This window comes from Cygnus olor, chromosome 10 (genome assembly GCF_009769625.2).
Source record: "Cygnus olor isolate bCygOlo1 chromosome 10, bCygOlo1.pri.v2, whole genome shotgun sequence".
Taxonomy (NCBI): domain Eukaryota; kingdom Metazoa; phylum Chordata; class Aves; order Anseriformes; family Anatidae; genus Cygnus; species Cygnus olor.
In genome coordinates this window covers 1552637-1576092 of record NC_049178.1, presented here as the reverse complement: position 1 = coordinate 1576092, position 23456 = coordinate 1552637, and the positions used below count along the sequence as shown (strand labels likewise).

Below are 23456 nucleotides of genomic sequence, written 5' to 3'. Positions count from 1 at the left end.
AACTGCATTCTGGAGTTCATAGAAACTAGCTCGAAGTTGAAATGACGCTTAAATTCTGCTTGACTCCATTCCCATTTATGTTATCATTTATTCCTTGAGGAGTTACATTCTAGATCCAAGTGCAAATACCTTCGCTGCTATGCCTGGCCAGATGCAGAAGGCAAACCAGAATTAAAACTCATTAAAATAGAATGGAGGATTTCTAGGATCTTCCCAAAAAGGATCTTCTGGAGAGGAGGCAAAGAAGAAATGAGAGCCTTTTACTTGTTCATTAACTTCTGTCTTTTCTATGACATTTCATAGATGTAGGTTCCTAGCACTGCAGGCTGTTATCTCCTGGGGAGCCAAACACTACCTAACATTGTGTAAGAAGCTGTCAGTGACGCAGCATAGTGTGCACAGCCCTTTCATCTCACTAAGATCAATCCCTCACTCTCCTCAGAGTGTGTCTGTCTCTGCCTTGATTGAACCTTTTATCAGTGTTTATATCAAAACTCTTGAACATCATCTTTTTAAAATACTTTCCAAGGATAGATTTAAATTACAGCAAGTGATATTATAGGTCTCTTGTGCTTTGTGAAGTGGGTGAGAGTAACTGTGATTTCATCAGATTTTCCTTTCCTAACACGTCAGTTTACACAGACACATTTCCCATCTGTGCATCTTTTCTTTTTGCCTTGAGGAATTTAGCAGGAAATCTAGTATACATTCAAACACTACTAGAACTGAATAGTTTAGTGATTTCTATTCTGGTCACATCATCAATAATCCTTTGAATGCTTGTTCTAATACGTAGTAAAGGTGTTGGGGAACAACATACGTAACTGTGTTGTGTGGAGTTAATTTGGAATCACTGAAGTACTATTAAACCAGCATGTTTGTAGTTACTTCTTATTATTAAAATTTTGCCATTAGCTATAACCATCTGGGAGAGGGAGATTTCTAAGTCTGACATACAATAACGAACAGTAACATTGTCTTGCACTTGAAGAGCTATTTTCTTTTCTGGATCCCATAGATGTAAATTAATTTTGTCTCATACCTGTCTGTGTTGCAAGCACGTACAGAAATGATAAACTGAAACACCAAACCAGAATTAAATACTTGAATACATTTAGAGAACACAAACACCTTGTTCATAAAAAGAGCCAGAACCAAAGAGCAGAACAATGAAAATTTGAATACTTTTGAAAGACAAGACTGTCAACAATAAATTTAAATTTTCTAGGCCTGGTAACTCATATGGAGCTGTATCTATTAATTTCAAATTTCTTTTTTATAAATACAACTTAATCTTACAGGATGACCTGCAGGGATAAAATTTGCAGTAAATAACACTAGAAAGATACAAGCTTGTAAAGATCTTGCAAAACAAACAAACCAACCAACAGCAACAACAACAAGAAAAAACCTACACCTGTGGACATTATTAAATTGAGAGCCTCATTATCTTCCCCAGGTGGGGACAATAAACTCACTAGGAACAGGTGTTCTACAAACAACTGTTCAGGTAGCAGGAGAAGAAGTTTGTTGTAGAGGGAAAATGCAGTGGAAGAAAAAGTTGAAATGAAGAGACTACAATACTAAGGCTGTATGAAATTTGTCTACTTGAGTCTCTTTGCTGTAAGGAGAACGTGTTTTTGTGATACACAAGAAGCCTGCACGTGGGTGAGTACAGGTTCTTATTCTGTTAAGTGTAGATGTATCACCTCTGACTTCCAATCATTGTGCTTTCAGTGCATCTAATGTTGTGTTTGTGAAGCTAAATATACTTAGTTTGTAGTTTTCTAGTAACCGTTATAATATATGGGTGTGTGGTTAGTAGTATATCTAGTACTAGATGTGCTTGCTGAGATACTGCTTTTTATTTAAAAATAAGCTATATAAAGATGATGTAGAATCCCTCATTTCATTACAAAACAACAGAATAAGTGACTGTGGATTTCATGCCGTGGAGAAGGAGCAATATGTGATGATAATTGTGAGGGGATTTTCTGAGCAAGCTAAAAGTCTGATCAGTAAGCTTTCTGTTATTCTCACTCTGGATTGCCCAACTTTTCTTATTCTATTACTAATACTTAAAAGACCTTCAAAGCTTCTGTCCCGGGCTGTTGCTTTTTTTTTTTTTTTTTTTTTTTTTAACCTCCACTTTCTTTGCGTTCATAACTTAAACTGAAAGTAGGTGACCCAGTAGTTGTTATTAAGAATGAATATAAAGAAAGCTGTTGCATCCTCTATTGTCTCCAGTGTTAAGAGGCAGGGTTTAGTATGTTACATCTCAGCCTTCAGTATTCTGGCAGTGGAGCTGTAGAGCTAGCTCCCTGTGTTTTTGTGTGTCGGTCATAGTTTTCAGTTCTTGGTAGTGAGTTATTAGCATAACTTTTTAATATACTCTTCTGAAGTGGTTACACATATATCACTTTTTCTTCTTCATAGAGTGATTTTTGTTAGGGTTTATTTGTCTTTTAGGAGCTAAGTATGTTTTTCTCTCATGTGCCTTGATGTTTACTCTTTAACATTCTGGAACAGTGTAGGTGTGTTTTGTAGCCACCAAAGTTGTACAAAATTGTGTTTCTTGCTTATGCCGTTATTGTACATAAAAATTTCTGAGGTCCCTTTACATTGTAAAAAGTCTGAGTTATCATGCAGCCCTCAGTAGCTTCTGGTTGTAATGGTGCACATGGCAGTATCACCTGCTGTTCATATTACTCTGAGTTTTAAGGGTCTGCTTAATGCTTCAGTAGTTAAGGCTTTGAGCACTAATGTTACTAGACCATAAGAATCATACTGTGAAAAGCAAATATGCTTTTTGTGGCTCTCCTTTTTTTTTTTTTTTTTTGAGTGGGGGGTGGGGAACGTTCCTATATAGCCTAAGTTCAATTTTTTAAACTAACAATGTTGTCTAAAATAGAAAAAAACCTCTTGGTAGAGGAAGGCTCTGATATAGTTTAAGTTAGAAGAGAGAGGTTGAAAATCTTTGTGTGTCCCTAATACTTCCTTTCTGGTGCAGCAGTCTAAGTTGAGCAGGCTGGATGTTCTTGTGTGCTGTAAGAAATCTCCAGTAATGCATCATTGTCTTTCTAAGTGCTGCTTATAACAATAATGTTTTGCATTTATGCAGAACAGAAGACTAAAATTGGTGACTAGATCAGGCATAAAAAAATATTCTGAGATGTCGTAAGTACGTGGAAAGTATGTAAGCTCGTCCCTTTAGCTGCAAGTCAGATGTTACCCCAATAGCTAGCCCCATGCCCCTGTTTTCTGATTTTGGCTGGACATTGTGTTCATCTCTTCCCGTGTTTGTCCTGCACAGCACTGTAATTTGAAAAGTAGTTCTTCCAAACTATCATCCTTTAAGGTTAGGACCATGCTGCATGAGTGAAGTACACGCATGAACTCTGGGAGCCCTAGCCTGCCTTTATCTCCATCTTTATGGGGTGTACTCTAGGCATATCAGTGTGAGCAAGTCTCAGCCAACCGGTTCTTGCTGTACCTCTTGGTCTTATGTTGAGAAATTGCTTGTGCTAGTATAAATGCTGTGTCTGTCTGGTTGGGCTATCTTGGGAGTTTTCTCATTGTACTCAGTGCCTTAATCTTATTTAACTGTGGATATGCACTTCACATTGGACTTTGTACAAGGAGCACAGAAAAGGGTTGATGGCACAACTCTTTTCATTTTTTTAATCTTTTAGTAACTGTGTTAGAGTTCCCATCCATATTCCATCTCAGATGGCACTGCATGGAAAAGGGGCCCAATTGCTTAGTTTCCTCTTGCACCTTATGTCCTAATTCACTAGAACTATGTATAAACCAGTGGTATTGGCAGCCCATGGCTGCTTTTAATGGGCGATTGAAAAGTAGCTGAGGAGAAAGTAGCTACTGTCAGTAGGCTTGTATGTACCATATGGGGAGTCTAGTTGAAAATGTCTGAAAATTACGGATGTAGACAGTACTGCACAGTTTCTTCAAAACTCCTCAAAAGCCCTCTGGCTTAGATCAGAATCCACTAGGGGATGTCTTGTCCTTCCTCCTTCACCTATAACTTTCCTGCTGAATCATGTTAGCTTTTATTCTCTGGCTTGTGCAGCCAATGCTTCTGGTCTCTCAAGTGACCTGTGAGTTCTTTATTCTTGCAAACAATGGCTTCCTTTCCAAAGTTTTCATATGGTAAATTTGTTCTGAAGGCCCAAGTCCCCATCCAGGTGGGTATGTAGGTAGTTGTAATTATTTTTGCACGCTGGCATCTTGCTGGAATGCATAACTTGATTTAAGAACTGAAGCTAGAGTTCTGTTGCTTAAAGGAGTCTTTCTTTTGTGGATATGGAGATAAATTGTTTTTCACTCATTTTTTTAAACGTTTCTTGAGTTTCCAGTCTGTGACAGGCATATCTGAATTCCAAGTGTTAGACTTGAATTTAACATATACCTTTGAAATATTCTAAAACAAGCCATCCAATTGAGTCTGAGCAGTAAGCTGCTTTCTCTTCTTCCCCCATTTCCCGTGCTAATTATGTCTCCTCCTAGAAAGATCTGTTCTCATTTGGTCCTACTGAGGTGGCAATTCAGCCTGGATTGCTGCATTATTGTTATGTTCAGTTATTATCCTCTAACTGCTTGTACTGCTGAATCATCCTGTCTCATCTACTATTGTCTTTGCTTGTGATCAGTTGCTCCAGTGACCTTGGCACCTACAAGAATTTTACATTGGGTTGCTGTGGGGATTATGAAGTTAAATAGAAGTTAAAGCTTTTTCAAAGCAAACTATGATTCACTTATTGAGCAATGCAGACTGGATAAAGAAAAGGATTTGAAACCTAAGAAGATCTAATAATACCTTGCTTATGCCTAGCATTTCACTCCAGTCCTTAGATAAATATGACTTACCTTTGGCATCCCATGCCAAGTTCTCTTGGGGACCAAATTACAATCTGCTTGCTGCAGTCTCTGACTTTGTTCGATTGCTGCAGCTGACAGCTGCAGAACTCAGGACTGGCCATCAAGCCAATAGCAGTGAGTTTGCAAACATGCTTATGCTCTGTCTTAATCTGAAAATAACAATGATGGGCAGCTAATACATGTGGCACTAGTGATGGCTGAGTTTATCTGATGTGATAAAAGTGGATATACCTGTGCACATGTGCGCTTTATTCTGCTTTAAAAAAAAAAAAAGAAAAAGATGCTGGTTTTTGTCTTTTTTTTTTTTTTTTCTAGCCCTTGCATTGTCATACTTTTATTTTCTGGTAAATGAAAAAATGACTGGGGGTGGGAAAGGAAAGGCATGCTGGAAAAGCATGCTTTCTTAAGTTATGGAAATGACCTTAGGAGTGACTTTGACAACATGTCTCACTGTCTTAATGTCCTGGTTTCAGTTAGGACAGAGTTAATTTTCCTCCTAGTAGCTGGCAGGGTGCTATGTTTTGGATTAGGATGAGAAAAGCGCTGATAACATGCTGATGTTTTAATTGTTGTAGAGCAGTGCTTACACCAAGCCAAGGACTTTTCAGCCTCTCTGTGTCCTGCTAGCGAGCAGGCTAGGGATGCAGCAGAAGCTGGGAGGGGACAGACCCAGGACAGCTGACCCAAACTGGCCAAAGGGGTATTCCATACCATCTGACGTCATGCTGAACAATATATAGGGGTGGCTAGCCGAGGTGGAGGGGTGGCCGGCTGCTCGGGGATAGGCTGGGCACCCTGCCAGCTACTAGTTGCCCCTGCAGAGGGTACTCCGGTGGCTAGCCGGGGTGGAGGGGTGGCCGGCTGCTCGGGGATAGGCTGGGCATCGGTCAACGGGTGGTGAGCAATTGCATTGTGCATCACTTATTTCGTACACATTATTACTATTAATACTATTATTATTATTATTATTGTTGTTATTCTTTTCCCTGTCTTAATAAACTGTCTTTATCTCAACTCACAGACTTCACTTTCCCGTTTCTCTCCCCCATCCCGGAGAGGGAGGGGGAAGGGTGAGCGAACGGCTGTGTGGTGTTTGACTGCCAGCCGGGCTAAACCACAACACTTAACAAATTAAATAACATGAGAAGACTGTATGATGCACCAAATTTTAAGAATAGCACTAAAAGCATGGATATCTATGAATTCATGAAAAACTGACTGTTTTAACTATTAGGAAGTTGCAGGTCAAAGATGATCTTACTTAAGAACTCTACTTCATGGCTGCATTGTACAAGTGCTTATAACTTGTATTCTGTTTCACAATATAACTTGTTCTTTTTTCTAAACATTGCTATTTCATCATATCACTGGCATTTTTTTCAAGTTAGCCTAAGGTATAGCAAGTTTTTGTAGCTTTATTATAATTAGTAGTAATTTGAAGTTTGACAAGAATTGGTGGTAGGGTTCATCTAAAGATTTGTACTTGAAAGATAGTATTGTATTTTCATTTGTCAAGATGAAACTGCTCATTTTTCTGAAATCTGTCAGTCCCCAAAGTGTGTTATGCTGAAATTACCCTGCTGTTGGGGTTGGCCCACAGAAGTCAACGCTGACATTCTGACTACATAAAACCTCTTTTAGATATAGATAGATATGAAGAGTTAAGCTCTTTCTCTTGAACTGAGTACTACACGTGCTTAGAATAACTTCTTATATTTCATGTTTGGACTTTTTTTTTTGTTGTTGTTGTTTCTCTCCCAACCTAGCTCCCCACACCCCTTTGAAAGGGATGGAACTAGTGGGACTGTATTTAGAACCCTTGCTTCCAGTTCTGGCTGAAACTGAGAAGAAAGCTCAGACACAGACGCAGATTTCTAGGTTGGAAGAGACCTCAAGATCATCGAGTCCAACCTCCGACCTAACACTAAGTACTCCACTAAACCATATCGCTAAGCTCTACATCTAAACGTCTTTTAAAGACCTCCAGGGATGGTGACTCCACCACCTCCCTGGGCAGCCCGTTCCAATGCTTAATAACCCTTTCGGTAAAGAAGTACTTCCTAACATCCAACCTAAAACTCCCCTGTCGCAACTTTCGCCCATTCCCCCTCGTCCTGTCACCAGGCACGTGGGAGAACAGACCAACCCCCACCTCACTACAGCCTCCTTTAAGGTAACTGTAGAGAGCGATAAGGTCTCCCCTGAGCCTCCTCTTCTCCAGGCTGAACAAGCCCAGCTCCCTCAGCCGCTCCTCGTAAGACTTGTTCTCCAGACCCCTCACCAGCTTGGTCGCCCTTCTCTGGACTCGCTCAAGCACATCCATGTCCTTCTTGTAGCGAGGGGCCCAAAACTGAACACAGTACTCGAGGTGCAGCCTCACCAGGGCCGAGTACAGGGGCACAATCACTTCCCTAGACCTGCTGGCCACGCTGCTTCTTATACAGGCCAGAATGCTGTTGGCCTTCTTGGCCACCTGAGCACACTGCTGGCTCATATTCAGCCGACTATCAACCAATACTCCCAGGTCCTTCTCTGCCAGGCAGCTTTCCAGCCACTCATCTCCCAGCCTGTAGCTCTGCTTGGGGTTGTTGCGCCCCAGGTGCAGGACCCGGCACTTGGCCTTGCTGAACTTCATACAGTTGACCTCAGCCCATTGCTCCAGCCTATCCAGATCAATATATGAAGAATCTGAAGAAACAAAACAAAAAGTTATTTGATCTATACAGCTTGTGGATTTACTTTGATACCTTTAAACATTGTCATTGGATTCTCTCTTTCTAAAGCTTGTGGGCTTCCTATCTTGAATATAAAAGGGGTAATGAGTTTATACTCTGCTACCTGGAGCATATAGGTGAGTGTAACTACACTGCATGTGAAGAACAGTAGGACACTTCTTGCAACCATTGTCCATTTATTGGCTTCAATAGCTGTTTCGTTAAACAGCTGATATGGCAATACTGAACTCTGAATGTCCATAGAGAAGGTCTTTGAAGGGTGGCGGGCAGGCTTCTGGAATTGCAGAATATCTGCTGCTCTGTGGAGCAATGAAAAGCTGACTTCCTTGTGATATAGAAACCAACACTCTTAAAAACTTCAGTTACTGTAATTCTGTATCAAATTCTCCTTTTAATAAGTATTTTTTGAATCTTTTTTTTTTTGTGAAACGACAATGTTGTTTTTGCCTTTCTAATTTACTTTTTGTGTGTGTGTGTCTATGTGAACTGTTGGGACAAAATCATTCAAGATAGTTTAAGTGAATATGTATATGTGAAACTTTATTTCTTAGAAATGAAAAATCCCTTTAAAAGTAGGATTGGTTTAAAGAGAACATTCAGTAGTGCTGAAATATGCATAAATTCTATTTAAGTATGAAAGTCAAGGCTTATTCATCATCCATTTTTTCTAACCTTTCATCACTGCACTATTTCCACCTAAAGTGACAAATGGATCTGTCTTTCTTGATTTGATAGCTTTATAGATATTAGATAAGGAAAAAAATGTTTAAATAGTTGGCTTTATCCTTGGTGAATCTGGCTATCCTTGGTCAAACTGGCTATACTGATGAATGATTTTTATCTTCATTTAAAAACAAATAATTTCCCCACCTATTACCAATGTGTCCGTGTTCCCCCCCCCCCCCCCCCCAATTCTCCATGTAACCTGTCGTTATTTCTGTTATTGTAACTGAGTAGTTTATATTATTTCTTGTTATGAATTCAGTGTAAAATCATGTCTGATAAAAGAAAAACATTCTTCACGGTGATCAGTAAAGTAGCATGGTGCTAAAGTAATGTAGTGCTTATCTGCAGGAGCACCAGATGCAGATGTAGTACTCATCGACATTCAGGATCTTTCATTCTCTTCTGAAATATCATCTCCTCTCTTATAGATATTCTATTATGCAGGAAAAAAAAAATTGAATGCTTAGCCAGAAATCAACTGTGCTGCTGCACATATCTAAAACAATAAAAGCCCATCTGGAGCATAACCGTCTAGTCCAAGAATTAGTTTGAACAACGTGCTTCAAACCTATGGATTTTCTTGGACAACTCTAATAGAGAATTTATACAAGTCCCCTTTTTTCTAAGGATGATTTCCAGTGCTTGTGATTTTGGAAATGGTTATAAACTGCAGTTATCGCTGACTTCTCAATTATGAAGCAGTAAGACACTGTTCTACTTCAGGGCTTGAATAGTTTTCTGTGCATTGAAAATACAATGAGCTGTCTTGTTAAAGATTTCTTCTTTGGAAATAAGAGGAAATATCAATAATGAGTTGTAACTTGACAGGCTGAACCCTTCATAAAAACAAAAACAACAACAACAAAAAAATAAAAAAAAAAAGCACAGCAAGCCTTATAGTAGTAGAACTATTAGCTAACCTTTTCATGAAACGTCATGTGTTGTGGAGAAAGACGATGCTTTCTCAGATGCAGAAATGACTTGCTAGTTTTATTCCATTGCTTCCAATTTTCTGCTACCTATAAAACACTCCAATCTCTTTTTTTTTAATAACTGAAGGTCTATCGACCAACATTAACGAGATCTGAAAGTTTTTTTTCTAAAAGTGCAAGAGGGAAGAAGTGTGCCATGCACTGTAATTTTCTTTGGAAAGTAGGTTAAAAAGGTTACAATATGCTCTTTCACTGTTGCTCATAAAAGCTAAGCCATTACTGTGAGTTACATGGAAAATCATGGCTTAGTTTGGCAGACAGTGGCTGAGTATTGCATTTCTTTTCGTGCATCTTAATTAACATCTTGGAGACCTTGCACATTACTAGTTTCCACTTATATTTACTTGTAAATTGAAAGAAAATAAATCAGCAATGCTAATAGCCTGCATAGCTTTAATAGACCTGTGCTGGGGTAAGAGTTTGCTGGTAGGTAGATGTTTGTTCAACAGTACTCGTGAGAAATCTTGTCATCGTAGAATTCTGTGAGTAAACAAAAAATGGGTTTTAATTCCTTAGCAAGAGATTTATTTTATTTTATTTTTATTTATTTATTTTTTTTCCCTTAAGGGACTTCTCTTTTCTTTTCTGGAGGGGGATTAAGGTATGCCTTCAAATACTTTCTGGGGAGTTCTTTTGGCTGATATGGGAAGATGAAATATAATAGTAACTTTTGTAAAGCTGTATGCTCTTGGACCTGCAAGTGACAGCATGGGCATGTTTTCTGTTTAGTTAAGCAACCTTTGTACTTGAATCTGCCTTTAATGTAAGGAAAGGAGCAATGGCCAAATATTATAATACATTATTACAAGGGTCTTGCAGCTGCTGATATTGGTGACTTTTAAAAATTCTGCTCTGTATCCAGTGTTAAATTATTAACATTGTCTACTTAGTATTTCTATTTATAGTTTGTGTACTTGTTGTGATATGTGTTAATGGGCCTGTGTAGCCTCACAGAAAGAGACCATGACTTATTTTGAAGTTCCACATAATTCAAATAATTGGTTAATGCATAGGAGTAATGATTATATACCAAGTTGAGATTTACTATGTGGAAATGATGATAGTGAAAATAGTTTGCAGATGGTCCTGAAATAAAGGAACAAATATTGAGTTGTGCAGCTAAACAGGAGTAATTTTTAAATTCATAAGTACCATTTATAGAGTAGACTGTTCATTTGACACAAACACAATAGCAGAAGCTGAAAATCTGTTGTCATTATCACAATGAACTCATATTTTTATTCTTGGTGTTTGCCACTGACTCGCTTTAAAAAAAAATATTATAGCCATAATTTGCAGATTGGCAAGGTATTACAATACCTAGTACCCAAATGAACGTAACTAACAAAAAGTTAGAGTTTCATTGATATTAGTGCTTGAACTCTTAAAGCAGAGCAATAAGTTTTATGTGTTGAAAGAGGCACTATATCCAAGCATAGTATTTTATATAAAAGATGCCTTAGTTCTATGCAAGTGGAGAAGAGACTAAGAGGAACACCACCAGATACACTACTAATCTGCATATGTTCTGCTCTTTAGGTCCACATGTTAGTAGTGGGCACTTTGAGCTTGTGTTCCTGTCGGCTGGGATGGAATTAATTTTCCTCCTAGTGGTTGGTGTTTGGGGTTTAGGATGAGAATAACGCTGATAACACACCCATGTTTCAGTTGTTGCTTATCAGTGCTTACACTGACTTCTCACTTCCTCATACAGTCTGCCTGTGAGGGGGCTGGGGGTGCCTGAGGAGCTGGGAGGGGACAGCACCAGGACAGCTGGCCCAGACTGGCCAAAGGGCTATTCTGTGCCACGTGGCATTGTGCTGAGCAATTAGGTGGGGTGGGTGGCTGGGGGCAGGGGCGGCGGTGGGGACTGCTGCTTGGGGACAGGGTGGGCATCAGTCAGCAGGTGGTGAGCAATTGCATTGTGCATCACTTGCTTTCTACTTATTATATTATTATTTCCATTCTTTTTCTGTCCTATTAAACTGTCTTTATCTCAACCCATGAGCTTTTACCCCCTACACCCCCCAGTTCTCTCCCACATCCCACTGTGGTCATGGGATGAGTGAACTGTAAAAACAAAGGAATGACAGAACATCTGTCAGCCAACATTTTCTTTAAAATAAATTTTTTAGCAAATTTATACTTCTATGTAATTCATTGCTTAAGTGACCTAGAATAAGAAAATCTTTGACCCACTCAAAGCGTTTTCATCTGTTATTACATTTCAGTTAGTATCGTGTAGTGCTTCTGTTTGGTGGCCTTTTTTTGTCTGATGTAACATACTTTTTTGGGTGGGACTGGCATACCTTATGGAGAAATTGCTTGCTCATGTTTGACTTCTTTAAGCTTGCCTGAGTTTTCAAGTCCTTGCTCAGGTATGCAACATCTTCAACATTTCTAGAATGTAATTCCTCTTTGAAAAATACCTTTACAAATAATACTTTCTGACTTATCAAATCACCTTCTGTAGCTATCTTGTCATGTCAAAGCATACGTGTACATATTTCATTATATTTAGAGAGTAACTGAGAGCCTTCCAAAAGGTCAGACTGTAGTAATGCAAGAAGTGTTGTGCCAGATCTGACCATTTCTGAGTTCAGTCCTGTGTATTGTCTTTGACAGTCCAGGGGCCTTCAGAGGAAAGGCAAGGAAACAGAAAACAGAGTTGTGGAAGAAGGTGGTCATCATGAGTCATTCTTCATCTAAATTACCTTTAATCCTTTAAATATCCAATAAAACTTTCTGTCCGTTTCTACTTTAGATTTTGGTAGTGGTATGTTGAATCTTGCGTAAGAAAGCTAATGACTTTTCTTAGCTGAGTTAAAGACAACTTCTCTTATTCTTCTAATGAAAAAGTATCTTTCTGCTCTCAGCTTAAGATGTTAGAAAACATTTAAATTGTAAAATTGCTTTTAAATTCCTGCAGCTTGATGAAGACTATCTAAAAAGAAACCTAAAATAACCAAACTGTAAGAGCTATGGGGCCAAGATTATTGAAGTGATATGTTTGGTCCATTACTTGCGCAGCAAATGAAGCTAAGGGAATTGGATGCTTGCCTTGTTCTTTTCCAATAGCAGTTTCTTGTTCTTCTTATCCCTTTCTTTATTTGTCTTAATTTCTGTGGGGATTCTTCCCAGATAAAATGGGACTGAGCTTTGAATAGAGCTTGCTTCTTTCCATTCCAAAATGAGTGCAACCTACAAGTGAACACACACAGTGGGCTTTACCAGAACTCTTTAACTTGAACTCAAAGGTAACTGCACTTTAATACTGCACTCTGCAGTGGTAATTCCACTGCAGACTGGGAGTGTTTTTTTTTTTTTTATGTGTGAAGAAATAGGAATGACAGGAGCAGTAGGTGTGGGCTTCTTTTTTTGAGAAGGCAATTGTATTTGCTTTTTTGTTTTGTTGCTCTTAAACTGTGTTTATGATTGTGGGCAAATCGCTCCACCTAGGTGTTGAGAACTGCAAGCTAGTTGCAAGGTTGCCCCCCAAATAAGAGAACTGTGATATTTTAAAACTTGTTTTCTGACTGCTATATGGTGTAAATCAGTGCAGTTAAAATAAATTGGATTGTATTGATGACCTTAAAGTTTGTATTTTAAAAGCCTGGAGACTCAACAGCTACAATTTCCTGTTGAATGCTTACAGAAGCTGCATATTATGATGACCCCAAATGGGTGGCTCTTAATTCAGGTGACTTGTCAGTAGTACAGGCTGAGGAGTGCAATTCAGCTTAATTCTCAGTCAATTCTCCTGGATCCAGAAAAGGACATCAAGCCACCATTTGGATAGAGAAATGGAGGCTCTCTGTTACGCAGTTACTCACTAATAACTAGAAGCACGTGCAACTCCTGAGGTTTCTCAGGAGTGAAGGGCTGCAAGCTCTGCAGCCTCTATGTGCTTTCATCTGCTCACTCCTGGCTTGCTCTTGACTATTACTGGCATGTTACTTGGCCAGCGTGTACTTGTTCTTGGCTTACTGGCTGCTGTTAGCTTCTTTGTTTTAGTATTCTTCTTAAAATAAAGAAGTAATGTAGTTTGACCGTATTTTCAAATAATTGGAAAGTAATGATTTTCTTTACATATCTTTATTCTTTGTCAGTGGAATGTTGAAATGTGCTTGTAAGTGAAGATTTAACTTGCGTTAACAATACAGTCGTTCACTAAGCTTCTCCTAATACTACAGGTTGTCAGTGATTACTGAATTATTTTTTTAGTTCCTGCTTTTTTAGATGATTCCTGCCTCCTTTTTTTCTTATCAAGGATCATGAGAAAACTATGGTCTCTCTTCTGTTGTGTTGCTGAACAGTGCCATATTTCCTGGCTTCTGAAATGAAACCATTTTGATTTTTTTGCATATTTTCTTATTCACCTTCTTTTACACAGCAGTTTGAATTCCTTTTAGAGAAAAGAACCTTGGTAACAGGCTTTCAACTTTGTAGTGCTTGTGAGGCAGTCATTAATGGAGCCATTTTGATATACTTCTTTCCATGACAGCCTTAAGCTGGAGACACAAGTGGCTCTTCAGTTTTTATTTGAACTCTTGTCTTTAGGTTTTCATGTTTTTGATGAATGGATGCTGCTTTTAGAGTTTCTAAATATATGTTGGAAATACTAAAACATATTAAAGGTCTCTTAAGTGGAAAGAGAGTGAAGCCCATAAATAAAGCATGAGAGACATGCTTTTGGAGACATGTCACACCTGTTGTGGAATTTGCATTGTGAAATTTCAGAATGTCGGACTGTTTTTAGAAAGATACATCATTAGAAAAAAATTACTGCAAAGAGTTCCTTGCCTGCTTGAGTTGGGAATGAAAAAGTGACTTAATGCTTTGATCCTTCCCAGGAAATCAAGCAATGTAAAAAGAGGGGGGGGGGGGGAAGCTGTGTATGTAGAGTAATGTTACGCTGCCTACAAGTACAGTGTAGATGTTTATTGGCTCCTGCAGACTACATCATCATATGATTTTCAGTCACTGTAGGACTACGCATTTTCTGTATCAACTTCTTGGTGATAAAATGTTAATAAATCTGTGATAACAAAAACATTAAGTTATCTAGCCACGCTTACAAGGTGAGTGGCTTCAAATTCAGCATCACTTTTCAGAGAAAGAGTACTGTCAACCATAAAATGCTTAATCCCAGTATAAATGTTTATTTAAATATGCTGTGAATTCTTATGCACCCCTCTTGAGGGGAAGGAGGAGAAGAGAAATGTTACCATATCTGTAGCCAAGCTTGAACTTTGCTTTATAGTGAATGTACACACGCTCAAAAAGGATTACTCTAACATCTAAGACTGGTTTTAGATCCTCTACTTGTCATTCATTACGTGCATAAAAACAGCTGAGAACCTGGAGGAAGATAGGATGTAGAAACAACAGCAGCATCTTTCTCTGGTTAGAGGAGTCCATTTCTGATGCATGGTACTAGGAGCCTGCAACGACTGGGGGGAGAGGTCAGTACAGAGAGCACAAGTGCATGAGCTGTCAGGAGTGAAGAGCTGGCAATGAGCAAGGAGACTGCTTCCTTGCTTAGCTCTTGCCGTGTTCAGGGAAACAGGACCTGATACTGTCTCACTAAAGATGAACAGGATTGCATCATGAAATGTTTGGCTCTGTCACCCATTTTGCTTAAGAACAGTTATCTCCAGGATCCTGTAGTTGCTGTATGGCAACCCAGGAAGTTATTGCTGTTCCCTGGTGTTGTGACTGTGCTTTTCAAGCCAAGCTTTGCAGCTGACCTTTCAAATCTGAAGTGCTGTCTTCTGTAGCAGAATATGACACTTCCTTTTCCAAGTAATACTAGAGCATTCAAGCTCTGCTTTTTCTATTTTGAGACATCATTTTTCTAAATTTTTAGTCCTCTGTAAAGGGGTGGGGATTGGAGAATAAAATAGTAGCAAATGCTTTTAAAGATTCAAATGGCGATGGGAAATTATTTTTCAAGTTTTGTCAACTGTAGTTACAGTTGCTTTTTTTGTCATCTTTATTCTGAGCCTGTAATACATATTACATTGGCTGCATTACTTCTGTGCAGGTTGTTGTAATGGGAAAACAACTTATGTCTGTAATATGGATCTCCCCGGACTTATTCCCTGTAGTGAAAATGCTGACCTGGATAGAAATGGTTATCTCTGACCAGGACAGTGGTTCCTCCTCTCTGCTACCTGTGTCTGGTAGTGACTGGGCTAGCTCTTTAGGAAAACAGTAGGATAAAAGTAAGAAAGTATGATAGGAATAAATAGAGTAACTTTCACATATAGAGAACACTTTTCCTAGCACACTATCATATATACTAAAAAGAATGAAAATTCTGTGGGGTTCAGTAGCCAAGTTCTGTTTTGTTTCCTTCTTGCCAAAGAATAAAACTTTTAAAGTAATAGATCTTGTGAAAGACGCATTTATTGGTTTAAGAACTCCTTTTAATAACACTTAATTTGTAATTGAAAACTGTTTTCATAATTGGTAAAGATTTCCCAAGAAAATTGGAATACAAAATCAAGAACCAAGTCTTGAGCGCTTTCTCAGAGGTGGATCCTGTTAACATAGAGGTTTGACTCACTGTAAATGAAGCTACTATTTCTGTTATTACTTGCTCTTCAAACAGCTCATGCGCTTACTCAAAAAAGTACTTGTGTAAAAGACAAGACTGAATAAATGTGTTTCTTTTCTGGGCTATGTGGGTACAGGATGTGTAGGATGTGCATACATGCTAGTGTTGGCTACTACAGTTTTTGGTTAGTGCTATTCAGATACATTTTAAACATGCATGGCATTAATGAAGGTGGTTTGTATTATTTTGGAGACAGATTCTGGCTTTACAGCCTGTTATCATTTTTTAGATAACACTTAAGATGAACCGAATAAGAATTATTACTCTGGGATGGAAATACTGGCTGCTGTTTTTGAGTGGAACACAATTGAAGTCAATTCTCACCGAGTAAGGCATCTGAACTGCTAGATGCTTTTGAAAATCATAGCAGATGTCTATCTCTATTTATAGGTGCTCAAACAACATCTCAGAATCTGGTCTAATTCTGAATTCTGGTCTGATTTTTTGGGGGGGGAGACTGGGAGTTTAAAAAAAAAAAAAAAAGTCCTGAATTGCCACTGCAATTTTAATGGTAAATTAATGCAGGCAAATGGATGATCTGTTTTATTAACTTCTTTTTGGTAAATGCTGTGAACATTTTGCAATACTTGCAGGAAGTTTTAAAGTAAAACAATGCAATATCACCAGAAACTTAATGTTCACAGAAATACTAACAAAGGTTCTTCTCCATGACATCGTTAGGATACAAATCCTCAGTAGTGCCTTCTTCTGACTTTTTTTTAACCTTTAGGCATCACCATCAAAAGCTGTTGATCCATTTGTATGTTACCTGTCTAAGGTATGTGTACCTTTGAGCGAGGCATTGGTCTTTGTTTTGGTCGTGATGGGAAGCAGATACCTTAGAGCCTTGGACTATCATGTTCCGCTATCATCTATTTCCTGAAGCCTTTCTGTGAAGCTATTTGCATTCTCTTTTCTTCAAGAAAAAAAGAACCAGAGAAATATTTCTGAAGATGCTTTATCTTTTTATTTTAGTTAAAACACAGTTAAACCTAAGTTTTCTTAACTTGCTGGAAACTTCAGCCAGACCTTTTGATCCTCTTTGTCCAGTCCCAGAAAGAGCACAATCAAGAGGGCTTATCTGGTATGTCAGCTTTCTGCTTTTCCGTTTGCAAGGGTTGGAAAGGCAGTTCTGGAATGAGGACAGATATATCAAACATTCACGATGTAATCTAAACATTATGTAATGTGTATTTAAAATTATTGCTGACCAAGTTCTATTGGCTAAACATTTTTACTGAATTCTGTTCTCCTTTCTGCTATTGGTGTGTGTGTGTGCGTGTCTCAAAATGATTTCTGTACTTGAGCTTCCCATAAATGGCATCAGTTTGGTTAGGTGAGGAATAGGATTCAGTCAGGTGTTTGTTTTCAGCTTCTGTTGTTCTGATGCTGGTTTGTTGCTCCATTCTGTCCCTGCCCCCCTTAAATATACACAGAGAATGTTAAGGAATATCTAGGGCAAATGAGTTTTGGCTGAGCTTGGGCATAAAGAAAGCCCAAGACACAGCACAAATTTCACTTAGACATTCCTTTATCCAGCTGGGTCAGGAGGGTACTTTGTTAAATCATACAACATTTTTTGTCTTGCAAACTAGTCATAATTTTACTCATTGAGCCTTTCAGTACTTAGAGGACTTATTTAAAAAAAGAGGGAAAAAAAGAAAAAGATGGAGAGTGACTTACACAGGTAGATAGGGTTAGGACAAGAAACAATTTTAAACTAAAAAGAGAGATTTAGATTAGAGGTTAGGAGTAAATTCTTTACTCAGAGGGTGATGAAACATTGGCATAGGCTGCCCAGAGAAGCTGCAGATGCCCTATCCCTGAAGGTCAAGGTCAGGTTGGATGAAGCCCTGGGCAACCTGGTCTGGTGGGAGGTGTCCCTGCTCATGGCAGGGGGTTGGAACTGTATGGTCTTTAAGATGCCTTCCAACCCAAGGCATTCTGTGACAAACTATTTTCTAGGTGGGAAAACAGCTTACAGTCATTTGGCAATAGATCATAGGCAAAAAACAAAAAAACATGCAGGATGGGAATGGTCGGGGGAAGTGTGGGGACTTCGGTGCCTATGCATTCAGCATAGGGTGCTAGAAGGACCTTGACTGTGAATGCTACAGGGATACTTACATCCTGATTTGAAGATGTTGGCTCGGCAAATACCTTGTCTCTGCTTCTTTTCGTTTCAACTCCTTTTTAGGTTATGAAAGGTTCAGGAGCGAAGTGGAAAATTTCCAGGCTTTGGCATGTGGTGACTCTGACCTTTATGATGACATTGATTGATGATCTGGGTGTCACAGTCCAGAATTCCCTGCCAAGCGGCCTTGGCCATTGTTCCCCAGGAAAGGGGGAGACATGGGGGTGGGGTTGAAGTAGCAAGCTTGTGAAGCTGAGACAAAATCCTGCTCACTTCATCGCTGGGGAGTCTAAGCTTGGGCCCTCAAGGAGGCCAGTACTGGAATAAGTAGGCTGTTTTACTTTTTTTTTTCTTTCCCCTGTCTTAGGGAATAACAAAATAATTGTTTATGGAGATAAAGTAAATTGGGCATCCTTTGGGGGATGACTTTGAGTTGTTGTTAAGCATCTGTTGCCATCTTGTCAGCCCTCTGTCATTCACTAGGCAAGTTGTTTAAATTCTGTCCCACCATTCAGACAACTTACTGTTATCTGGCCTGCTTTTTTTTTTTTTTTTAGTAAAATAAGGGGTTTACCCAGGATGAATTAAGTCCCACTGATCCATTATTCTTAATGGTTATGAATGGGTGAGAGGCAACAGCGGCTTAACAGTAAAACGAAGTTCTGATGAAAATGAGGAAAGTCACTAAAATTACTGTGGAAATAGTACAAATTAGCCAAACATGAAGGTTTTTGAGGGTGCTATTAATGTGTTCAAGGCCTATTTTGCAAGGTGAATTAATACAAAATATTTTCATCTCGCTTCTTGCAGCAGCAGGCATCCAGAATAATAGTGTATGGCTTTTATTTGTGTGGTTTATGAGAGTGGAAAGGACTCTAACTTGTCTCTCAGACTGTACTTAAAACTTGTGGTGTTGGAATGTACCCTTGTTAGCACCACGTGCCACCTTAATGAAAGGTTTATTCCTAAATGAATCTGATGGACTGCAGAAAAAAAAAAAAACACGTTTGTCTTGGATGAATTTGCATGTTTTGAAGGATAATTATCATATCCTTCAAAAAGAAAATTGTTCTTAATTACAATTATGTTCATGGTAGCAGGAAAGAAGCAGTATATAATGATGAGGGAGGTGTGTATGCTGTTTCTTTTCACACCTACTTTTTAATAACTTAATTCTTTATCTGCTAGATTTTTTTTCATTTGTCTGCAGAGTTTTCAACAGAGTTTTCTTGGGTAGTACAGAACTAAGGTCTCTGTCTCTTACTTTTCAGTCCTCAGTTAGCACAGTGAGGGGAAAACAGAAATTGTGAAGTAATGTATGAAGTGACCAGGTGAGAGTTCTGTATAAATAAGCCTGTTTTAATGCTTATTCGAAGTAAAATAAGATTGTGTAATAAGTTCATTGCACACTGTGTGGAAAGCAGGTTACCAGAGTGCTCTTGAAGACGATGCAGTGTGCTGCTAGTCATGTGGCAGTGGTGCTGTGCATCAGCAGCACTTGGACAGTTTTCCCTGGAACAGATTTTAGGCTCGTGGACTGAAATTCTGTGAAGTCCAAGTGTAAATGAAATGTTATATTTAGAGATGAAAGCTTTAACTGGATATTTAGTGTAAATGATGGTGTCGTTCATTGCTAACTGTTTGCTTATATGTTTTGTTGGACGCAGACTATAGGATTAGAGCAACTTCTTGCCTAAACCAGAACAGCCAGACTTACTTTGTGGATGTTGTGAGGTGTGTGGACAAACCACAACTTCTTCATGCACAAATGCGTGGAAGATCTTGATCTGAATGGATTCTTCCTGGTATAGGACTCTGAGCTTGTTCAGCTGCTGATGGAAGATACCAAATACTCCTAGGTCCAGTCTAGGACTGTAGTTGGCAGGGCTATGTCACCAGATGTGTATATGTACATAAAAGCTTTTATCTCAACAAATACTTGGTCTTGCTGGTCATGAATCAGAATGGTCACGAAGCATTCATTTTCTTTGTGTCTTGAGTCTTTTAGACTCAAAAGAATTAAAAATGCATCACAGGTGATGTGAGAGAAGAACAAGTTGTCTTTAGGCAAGTCCAGGGTGGTTGTACTAATAAAATCTTAGTAACCACTACAGAAAAGTGAAGTGTTGAGGCACAAAGTAAAAGCTGAAATGAATGAAAAGGATCTTAATTTTATATTTAGTATTTTTTTTTTCCACTTGGATTGGCAACTTTTAATGCCGAATTTTTCCAGAAGTAAAAACCTTTCCAGTTGGTAGTTTCAAAGCCCGACAGGTTTTAACCAGTACTTTTACTGATACTGCGAATTCCTGCTCAAGCAATAACACAGTCGGTTACCGTAACTATCTCTGTATCGATCTGGTACTGTTACTTCTAGTATCCTAGTTCACATACTTAACATTTAGCTGGTATGTTATTTTGTGGGTTTTGTATGTTCTCATCTTAAAATAAGGGGACTCAGCTGACAGTAGAAAATTCACAGTATCTTCTCATTGTAATAAGTAATCAGCTGGTCTCAATTCAAAGGTTTACTAGCCTGTTCCTTAGAGACTGACAGGTTTGATTCACATCCTGCAGGCATGCAACTATTACTAGTATCACTGTTAGCCACTTTACAATTTAATTAACACAAAGTTGCCAAGCTTTTAAAGTAGCCTAAGGCTTCTGCTAGGACAAAACATGTTAAATATGCTCTGCTAATGCCACCTGCTGCTGCTGAGAGTACATATCTGCCTGCAGTTTCCTTTCATGTGAAGTTGTTATACACAATGCTGTATCTGTTCAATGAGTAACTTTTCACATGCTCTGTCCTAGTGCTATTTTAGTTCCATAGTAATGAATTAGTTCCAGTTCTTATTCCAGCTTGCAGTAATTTAGTTTTAGCTGTAGTACATTTCCTAAAGTATAATTCTTGCTATAAAAAAGGCACCAAAAAGCATAGTCCTTGTTCTCACTGTGTTCTGTCTCCAACTCAATTCATTGTTAAACAGCAGACTTACAGATTTTACAACACTGTAAGTTGTTGTATCTTATTGCCTCTCAAAAAAACTCTAAGCATGAGAAATTGTATGAAGATATTGGACTTGTATGTGACACTGCAGTAAAACTGCTTGACTTTTGTGTCCCAGCATTTTGCTTTCTCCCTGTAGCAGAGAACTTGTGTACAAGGCATTCCTCATGATCAGGGTCACAAGGGCAATACAGAACTGTATTTCTTTACTTTTTTTTGCCCCCCCCCCCCTTTTTACTGGGTGTAATCTTAAATCTAGCTATTGGCAGCAGGCGTGCATGCCAATAGCACTGTAAGGCATGCTACAGTTGCACTTCTTTCTGTTTCCATTTTTTACGTATTTCGCAATGGATTCCTTTTTTTTAAACCTTATATTTGAATTTCTCTGCTTGCACAGTTCAGTGTGATGTAAACAACCAAAACAGTCAAGTCCTAGAATATGTCCTAGAATCAACCTGTGTCAACCTGTACATAGAGTAATTGACTAGATCTGAATGAGACTGTTGAAAATTAGGGGAAGACTTAGAAAAGTTCTAAGTTATTGCAAGTCTACATTTAACATTACGCTGTTAAAATGGCACACCTTTTTTTTGGGAAAATGATACACTAAAATATGTCAAGCATGAGCTTAAACTACTGAAAGAGACCTCATTCCACTTAAGAAGGAAGTGAAGAAAAGGAAGTAGTGAAAGTTAGAGCAAAGTAGCTTTTTTGCTTGTTTCCTATAAAAAGAATGTTTTTTCTTTTTAAACCATAAATTTTGGAAGCAGTGGTGTAGCAAGGACTAGAAGTTACTCCATGTAAATGTACATTGGATCTAGTACTGTGGGACTACTGTTCTTGGTATTTAATCTGTTCTCTGCATGGTTGGATACTGGATATTCCTGTGTTTTATTGACCATTTCCTAGGAGAGAGGCTGTGGGAAGCATGTAATCCAATGGCAAGTCTAAGCAACTATTACAACTCATTTGCAAAGGCAGAAATAGATGTATAAAGTGGAGGTAGCTGCTAATGAAAGCTTTCTGTGATTTCCATGTACCATTAGCTTATCAGCATACTTGCTCTTCTTCCTTCCATTCCTGGAGACCAAGAGTTGATTACTGTACCGTATCATGAAGCTCAAGGACCTGGTCATCCAGAGGGATGTTCATGACAGCAGGTTCCAGCAAATCTGTGGAGTTGTGGACCATCTAATCTGTATTTGAAAGAAATTCTTATCTTCTTGCTCATTGAAGATTTAAAGTCTGGAAACCAGACCAAGTATTTTGTTTTAGTTTGTGATAAAGCACTCCAGGCTACGTGTCCTGACAGTGATATATTTATACCTCTATGATATTCAGCAGTCCTTCCCTGGAAGGGGATTGTTAGCTTTGATAATGTGCATAGCAACAGAATAAGACCAGAGTTTTATGCTAGCCAAAGCTGTATGTACTAACGATGAGTACACGGGGAACCTTTGCTTCATTGTAAATGGATGCTATCAGGCACTTTTTTTTTTCCCCATTGATTAGTAGAGTGGTAAGGACAGTGAAATCAGAAATGAAAAGGAAATGAAACCTCTTGCTCTGCCTTCTTTAATAGGGAACATTATGAGTAGTGTCCACTGTACTTTTTGCTGCATCCTGTGCATGTCTCAGTTTCTGAACTTGCATCCATATACAAAATAAGTGAGAAATGCCCGTCCCTGTGAAGTGAGGAATTTGGTAGCATTTTGTATCCACTCTGCAGAGCTCTAGATGATGGGAAGGGTAACACTTGAAAGAGCTGTCTGCTAGGCTTCTATTAACACCAGTAACTTACTCCTACAGTAACATCTCCGCATGCTTGGCAGAATGGCCCCCTAAAGGCACAAGGATTCTCGCATCTGCTTGCCACCTCTGTGGCTAAGGATTTAATAGCTGAAACAAGATCTGCTTCTGGGGTTTAGTATTTAGTTTCTATTTATGAGAAAGCTTTTCATTAATTGTTCTGAAATGTGTACTTTGGTCCTCTCAGAACCTTTCTCTTTAGTTCATCTGATTCAACAGCTGTTGTCAAAATGCTTCAGAAGCTTTATATTCACAAATCTTATTCAAATCCATTTCATTTCTTTTTCACTGTGTTTTTATTTCTAGTTTTAAGTGTCCCAAAGGAAACAAGCGTTCCTCTACTCATAAAAGAAAAACTGGTCTGTCTTCCCCTTGTGGATGTTGGGGCAGTTATCTTTTTACCTGCCATTATTGTGCTTCATTCTTGTGTGGCAGTGCATTTGTTTTATTGCCTTTGTGCCACATTCCCAGAAATAACAAAATTCTGTTCTAGTAGAATAAAACTTTTTTTTTTCATTTTTATTCAATGTGA

General features: G+C 38.6%; 1 protein-coding gene across 1 annotated transcript in view; it reads left to right on the top strand.

Moving 5' to 3' along the window:
- The first annotated feature begins 1551 nt into the window (after positions 1–1551).
- CACNA2D3 (calcium voltage-gated channel auxiliary subunit alpha2delta 3) overlaps positions 1552–23456 on the top strand; it is a 493098-nt gene continuing 471193 nt past the window's right edge. Inside the window, exon 1 of the mRNA XM_040568227.1 lies at positions 1552–1678. The gene's annotated coding sequence lies outside the window, so the exon portion shown is untranslated. The remainder of the gene's footprint in view (positions 1679–23456) is intronic.